Source organism: Mirounga angustirostris, unplaced genomic scaffold, assembly GCF_029215605.1.
Source record: "Mirounga angustirostris isolate CCGP_5_RB_7025 unplaced genomic scaffold, mMirAng1.0.hap1 SCAF_2, whole genome shotgun sequence".
Lineage (NCBI taxonomy): Eukaryota > Metazoa > Chordata > Mammalia > Carnivora > Phocidae > Mirounga > Mirounga angustirostris.
Window position 1 is genome coordinate 82,929,886 of NW_026991710.1, and position 8,189 is coordinate 82,938,074.

General features: G+C 37.8%; 1 pseudogene; it reads right to left on the reverse strand.

The window, feature by feature from the left end:
- Positions 1–584: 584 nt before the first annotated feature.
- Positions 585–3,823, reverse strand: LOC123848362 (large ribosomal subunit protein uL1-like; annotated as a pseudogene).
- Between the last annotated feature and the right edge of the window lie 4,366 nt (positions 3,824–8,189).

Genomic DNA, 8,189 nt, shown 5'->3' on the forward strand with positions numbered 1-8,189 from the left:
AGAAGATGTAGCATTTTTATTAGTGCTTTGGATTAGCCTTTGAGCTGTATTAAAAGATGGAGGGATGAACTTGTTACTTTACTAAAGTTCAACAAAGCAGATTCAAGTCAAAGATTAAATCATAGGTATTTCTCATCACACCAGAAACTGACTTCCAGTACTAGATGCTGGAGGCAGAACTCTGACAGGCAACTGCCTCAGGTCAGGAAGGGGGAAGAGCATACCTGGAGGGCAGAGGACCTGGAAGTTTCCACAGCCTGATTCTACCCATTTGCTAAATAAACCCCCCTAGAAAACAAGGTCGATGAATTACAATATTGCCCAGGTCTCCTACTTGTGTCTTCCTAACCATCTCACAAAGTAAATTACTACCCTGAATATAGAGTATGCAATTTGGGTCAGACAAGCAAATTCTAGATCAATCAGGGTTTCAGACCACTCCCATTGGAAGAATCTAGGACCCCAATCTCCATTTGGAACATTCCTTGTCATCCCTACAGAACAAGAGCCCAGATGCATGATTTAGAGAGATAAAACAAAACAAAAGAACCTATGGCATAAAGGGAAGCAACTGCAGACCACAGATTAAGCATGCTGCCAAGGGCTGTCAACATCCTCAATGTGAAGGTCCTACCCCTCTTTCCACTAGTAAGCAGTGGGAACACTATAGGCTGGTGTCCTAGCCCAGATCTGCCCCTCTCTAGGTTCAGAAAAGCTTGAGTCCTGGTTAGCAGCCCTACTGTCACATGTTGTAAGTATCCAAAAGATGTAAATAATAAATCAGACTGCATGGTTTTGAAGGTAGATGCAACGTACTTCCTGGTTTGCAGTATGGAGAAAATGATCACCCATCACTGGGTGCCAGAAACTGCAATCATCCACACAGTGCTATAGCATGCAATGTCAGCTCAGAAAGCACCTCCCTCTCCTTAGTCACAGACAGACAGGTAACGGTAGCACAGGGTTTATTAAGCTGGGCCCATGGTGCTTTGATGTATAAAGCCCAGACATTCTGCCAATTCTTCTTGAGCATTGACACCAGGAAAGTGACAGCTAAGTGGATGTTGTACACAAGCTCATCATCTGTCATCTTCACATGGCCAACAACCATTGCCAAACGCAGCACCTTCTTCATCTGGAATCTGATCATGGACTTCACTTCATCTACTTTGGCCACCATGTTCTCATTGTGGGTCAGCAAGGAAGGGAACTTGCCAGCCTTATTCAGGCCCAGGCCCAGGATTCGTGGGATCTGCTTAATCAGAGATTCTGAAGCCAAAAAAGCATCATACTTCTTGGCCAACTTCTTGACTAATTTTTTATTCTTGTTGAGTTTTTTCAGCGCCTCGATGTCCATGTAGGCAAAATCCACAGTTTGGCCTCATCACAGTGCTGCTGGTCTCCCAAAACACATATGGGGAACTTGGGATGAGGAGTGCACTTAAGCCTGACAGTGTCCAAGAAGCATTTGTCCTTCTGAGCGTCCTAGTTCTTCAAGCTGATCTGCAGCTCCACCATATCCAAAAACTTCTGGCATTTGCACTGGTTGCATGCAGGACTTCCCACAGTGCCTTGTACACGGTGTCATAGGAGACTTTGCTGCTCATGGTACCGCACGCCATAACGATGGGAAAAGAGACAACACAGGTTTCATTCTGAGACCTCTTCTCTTGGCTCATTCAAAGCCATCATCTAGCTGCATGCTCCCATGGCCTTTCCTTCGTGTGTACCCAGAGAGAGGGAAAGAGGGACCAAGCACAGGTGTCTTTTCTTATAAAGGCACTGATCCTATTGGATCAGGGTCTACCCCTATAACCCCATTTAACCCTAATTTTGTGCCTTAAAAGCACCATCTCCAAATACGGCCACACTGGGCATTAGGACTTCAAGGTATGAATTTGGGAAAGATGCCGGGGGACACAAACATTCAGTTCATAATAGGCCCCTAAATAGAATGGGCTTTCCCAGGAACTTATAAGCAATATTTGAGGATGCCTATAGGAAATTTAGAACTCTGATTTGATTATTAACATAATATATAATATTTGCTTTAATAATACAATGATAAGACTTTCCATGGAATATAAGGGAAAAGAAGACAGACCATTCAGGTGGGGACACTTTCCTTAGGAAAAGGAATTAGCATGAAAGGGACTGGATAGTACTTCCTGTAGAACAGAAGTCAGAAGAGGGATCAAGTGTTGGAAGTGTGAAGTTTGGGGAGAAAATGGAGAGGTGCTGCCAGGGAGCTGAGAGAATCCTGTGCAATGCAAGATGTTCTACTCCGCAACTCTTTCCTCATAAGATCACAAGTCTGTTTGGATTTCTTATGAAACACAATGAAAGGATAAGCCAGCAATTGTTTACAACCAGGAAAGTACCACCCTTACAGGAGGTAGAGAGCAATGTGTGGCTGTGTTTTAGATTGTCATGACAACCGCAGAGCACCATTTATAGGCTTAATGTCCATAATGCAAGGGATGGTCCCACAGATTGAAGAATAGTGTTATCCAAACATCAATCAGTTTAGTCTAAATTTACCTAAGTCTCTGAGGAGTACCTGAGGCCCTGGGTCACAGTTATTTGTCTATTCATCTACTCATACATACATTTATTAAATTCCTACTAAGTATAGAAAAGCTGGGATAAACCAACATGAGTAATACATGGAGCTTGCTCTCAGGGAACTCATATTCTACATGCACAATTAAATATGATGTTCTATGATATGCTCTGTAGTAGTTGTATAAGTAGAGCAATAAGACAGTGATTAATTCAAACTGGGTAAGAATAAAGAGAAGAGCATCAGAGAAAAATATATTCAAGCTAGGATAGAAAGAATGATTCGAATACCAGCAAATTACCATTGCAGAAGTGAGGGAGAAGGCAATTCAGCTGGAAGGAGCAAGCAACACAAAGACATGAAGGCATGAAAGGATATGGTGTGTGTCATGTAGCACAGGATATGAAACATAATTTTGGTAGGTGAGACTGGAAAGACAGGTTGTGAAGAATTGTGAAAATCCTTGCTAGTCATTCTAAGAAGTTGGATTTCAATCTGTAGGAAAGGGAGACCTATCAAAGAATCCAATCCAGAGAAACGACATAATTATTTAGGACTTAAAAAACAGCTCACAACAGGGAAGGGAATAAAAAGAGGAAGACTATTTGAGGACACTGCATAGTGCAGAGGAGAAAAGATAAAGACAGTGGGAAAGGAGAAAGAAGAATCCAGCAAGTAGAGATAGGTATTTCAGAGCTGAAGTCGACACACTCCCTGTACTGTTGGGAAGTTAATTAAAAACAGTCGGAGTGGTTTTACCAGGTTTCTGTGACACCAGTTAAAAGTAAAATTTAGTGAAATGACTCTTTCCAATATTGGCATTTTATGGACTTAAAGAAGACCAAATGGGAAAAGAAAAACAGAAAGCAATTTATTGTGACAAAAACTACATGATCTTGTGTTAATTATGGATAAATCTATATTTACTTAATCAGCTATGAGCTTACCCTTCTACGTTTCCCTGAAGAACTGTTCATGTAAAATCATCTACCATGTTCCCAACATGCCAGTGGGCTTTAGAGATAAGTTCTCTCTCACGGTAAGGAGTTTTCAACACACAGTGATACCTCTGAAATTTCTTTCTCTAGCAATTTGGTCTTCCACTGACTTGTTATTTTGTTTTCCTATAATCAGGACATTGCCCATCTGTCCAATAATGCTTTAGCCTGAACAATATGGATGGGACGGGTGACAAGGGAAAAAGCCAGCCGTATGATATTGCTGCTGCTTTAATCTTTACAAAGCTTAAATATGAGGGTCTCAATGTCTCCAGTAATCTTAACTCACAGAATGGACTATCAGACTTTTCCCAGACAGGAAGTGACCTTGCTTTTCCTCCTTTCAATGCACCACTGTTCACTTGAAGATTTGGGAAAGGTCATTGGACTGGGTTCTAGCATTGGCTCTGTGTTCACTAACTTCCAAGAATGCTGACCAGATTCTCAAAATCTACTCGGCTTATTAGAGATGCTGTTGCCCTTTGGGGCCAGCTAATTCAGCATGTCACGTCGAGGCAAAGGATTTCCAGACTTGTTGGATTATGGCTTCTGGCAATGGGTGCTGCTGGCTCTGTTGTTGTTTTGATTCCCTGTTGTTTCTGAACTTTCAGAAAGGAAGTCAGTGGGAATCAAACATATTTGGTTTTTATTACGCCATTTCCATATAATCTTACTCTATAATTGTTTAAATACAATGCTCATGTTATTAAAGAAGAAAATAAACACAATTCAATTGTGGTTGTATATAATTACATTTAGAGTCGTAACTGATAACACGGAAGAGTTTCAACTTCAATACTTTCCAGTTAGGCAAAAGGCAAGGTAATTATATTAGTGTTATGTAGTGTAATTCTAGAATCTTGCAACTAGGATTTTACTTCCTTTAGTCCAGGAATGTTTCTTACCTACGCAAGTATCTCATGCATGCCATTAAATGCATGCTAGTGTCCTTAAACACTTACCTAGTCCAGGGTTACAAAACAATAAGCCATCTTTACAATGACTAGCCTTTATTGAGAACTTACTATGTGCTAGTTATAGTGTTGAGTGCTTTAAATGTATTAACTCATGTAATCTTCACGCCTGTAAGGGTGCTACCATCATTACTCTTCCTATTGTTCCAATAAGCTACAGATGCAAGGAAATTTTTCCAAGGTAACAAAGCTCATAGGTAGGAGAACTGGGGTTCTTATTCCAGAGTCTGTACTCTTAACCACCAAGGAAAAATTTTTGTCGTTGTTTAAAATATGTACACACATAGGAAAAAGTCATGAAGAGTCATATCGGCATTTTCCAGAGATGGGATTTCACATGGTTTTAATTGTATTTTTAAATTTTTTTTTATTTTGAGATGTCTAAATCTTTCTACAACAGAAGTGTTGTAGAAAGACTACTATGCAGACTTCCCATATAGTCTTTGCCATGCTTCTCCTAATGTTAATATCCTACATAATCTGAATACAATTTTTGAAACCAGGAAATTAATATTGGTACATACTATAAGCTAAAGTACAGACCTTATTCAAATTTCACCAATTTTTCCACTGATGTCCTTTTTCTGTTCCAGGACCCAAACCAGGATCCTACATTGCATTTAATCATCATGTTTTCTTAGTTTTCTCCAATCTGTGACAGTTCCCCAGTCTTAACTTTCCTGACCTTGACACTTTTGAAGACTGCTGGTCAATGGTTTGGCAGAATGTTTGTCGATTTGGGTTTTACTAATATTTTCTCATAATTAAACTGAAGTTATGCATTTTGGGCAAGGCTATCACAGAATTGGTATCCTCTGCATCATAATATAGTATACCTGATGTTGAAAGATCTTAATTATGATGATATTAACATTAATAATTTTAAGTTGGTGTTTGCTAATTATCTCCCTGTTTTCCCTTTGTATTTAATAAATATATTGTGTAAGACCTTTTGAAATTATGCACATGCCCTGCTTCTCCTAAAACTTTTACCTGCTAATTTAGCAACCATCCATGGATTGTGCCTACAATTACTACTGTGGGGATTACCTAATAAAGTTTGTATTTCCTTTGCCTCTTCTATGTTGATGAATTGGAATTCTTCTGTAAGAAAGAGTTATCTCTCTTCTCCCCCATTTTTCTACTTGTCTGATTATTTATTTATATCAATATGGGCTTGTAAATATTCATTTTATTCTATTGGTTATAAATCAATACTCTCATCTATTTTGTTCCAGGTTTGGCCACCAGGAGCTCCTTTAGTGTGAGTCCTGTCCTTTCAACATAATCCATTCTTTTTCAATCACTTCCTTATTTTCTGGTACAAAAAGATATTCTAAGATCTTGTATTTTCCCTAACCCAGTATGGGAATCAACTATTTCTCCAGAGACCTGTTTTTTTTTAGTTGGAGAATGATATTTAGAAACCAAGGTCTGGGCACTAGGTATGCTCATTGCTACTGGGTTTGCCTTTCTTCTAGGCACCCTCAGTGGACATGTTAAAAAATCTATGTATGTACAGTCAACCACATATACACACACATCTATATTTATCTGTGTAACTATCTGTAAAACTATATTAAAAACCACAGGTTCATACTGATGACTCCAATTTCAATTCAACACCACAGCGTTCATTTTAGCCTTTTCCTATTCCTCATTTGTAACATTTTTTTTCCGACCGTAAGAAATGTGGTTTTAATTATCTACAATATGTTTTACTTATTTGTGTAATCCTAGTACACCCAAAAAGCAGTCTCAGAATTGCTAACCCATATTGCTACAAGAAAAAAATAATTACTAATGAGAAGACAGCATGTGTATACAATTCTTTTGGTCTTTTGCTTTAAAAATACTATTTTCCAAAATAGGTTAGTTCTTTTCTTCCCCACCCCATTATTTTTTCATTATTTACATTTCCTCATATTTAACAATAAACATATATTGTTTCATACATTTTTAAGACAATATTCTCTGGGGTCTGTAGAATGGCTAGAGGATAGAAACTGTAGTGAACAAAATAAAGTATGAAGGTGAAAACAAATATAAGTTTCCTAAAATAATACTATTATCTTTACCACTTTGGTAACACGGGCTTACAAACATTTTTGTTGGGTTCTGCCACTGGGTTTGTGGACTTTTGCCTCAAGGTGCTCTGAAGCTCCAGCCCCAGCCCCTCCTGCCGTCGCTCAGCTGTCACGTAGCTCGTTCTCCCCCTTTCCCCGCACTTAAGATAGGCACATCATTTCAAGTCCAGGAAAAGGTTCAGGACATTTAAGAATCATTAAAAAAGAAATCAAGAGAGTACCTTCACTGATATTTTTTGTAAAGAAATCAAGTCAACAACATCTTTTGTGTCCTTCATAAAAGTATATTCCAGGAAGATTTGGGAAACATCGTAACCGTTATGTTTACGCTGATAAATTTACACTCTTGGAAACATAATGATATATATAGTTGATTACTCATAATGCAGATATGACATTGTCCTAGAAAAGAAATTAGGAAACTTCCAATAAACGGACCATTTCCTTTGCATGGAGATGAATCACCCTCCGACACTCATTATGGCAGTAAAACAGAACAGTTCTAGACTTGCAAGTCAAAACCCTTTTCCCATTAAAAGTAATCACTCATTAAAATGTGAAAATAACAAGTCTGGTTTTCAGGAACTCCCTGAATCTAAAAGCAGGGGACTGCCTGCATTTCAATTTATTCCAATTTCGTGTTTGTTTCATTTGCATCTCAATCCTGTCCAATGCATTCCTGGAAATCAGGTTAAAAGCAAATCACATTTTGCTTTAGATATTTGAGGCTTTATTTTTTATGTAGAATCCAAAGAAATCATATATATGCCCAATAGTATGTCACAGAAGCAAAAATATAATAAGAATAAAACTTTTATCAAAATATACTTGTCAAATAACATTCTAAGTCTTAAAAATGGTCTCAAATGTGTGTTATACAATGTTTATGCATAGGCCCCAGTGTACTAAAAATGCACATAGAAAATGAAAACTTCACTTGTATTGTTAAAAAGGAATAAAACTAAAATCAGTATATTGGCTTTAACACTGGTCGTATTTATAATTAATATACTTCTGGTTGATTTAGAATTTAGAACATCTGAAATTAGAAGAAAGCAGGTGGGGGATAATTTGGATTGCTCACTTTATTTTAAATAGCTGTTCAGAAAGTTTGATGTTTTTCTCTCCCCTTTCCCCTCTCCGCTTACCCCGTTTCCTTCTTCTCCCTCCCCACTCCCCTCTCCCTTTTCCTCTGCCACATCACCCTCTTCATTAATATGTCCATAGCAAACAGAGGCAACAAATCTCTTGCACTAACTTCTTTCCTTGGGGAGGAGGGTGGGTGAAATTTACTGTCATTTTTTTGACATTTCAATTTTTTGAAAAAATTTTCCCCAGCTCTATTAAGCTACAATTGGCATATAAAATTGTAAGATTTTTAAAGTATACATTGTGGTGGTTTGTTATACATTGTGAAAGTATTCACCCCATCTAGTTAATTTTAACACATTTATCAACTCATATATCTTTTTTTTTATGAAAACACTTCCCACACTTAAGTTTTACTCTCTTAACAAATTTCAATTATACAATACAGTGTTTGTTATCAACTATTGTAACCATATTG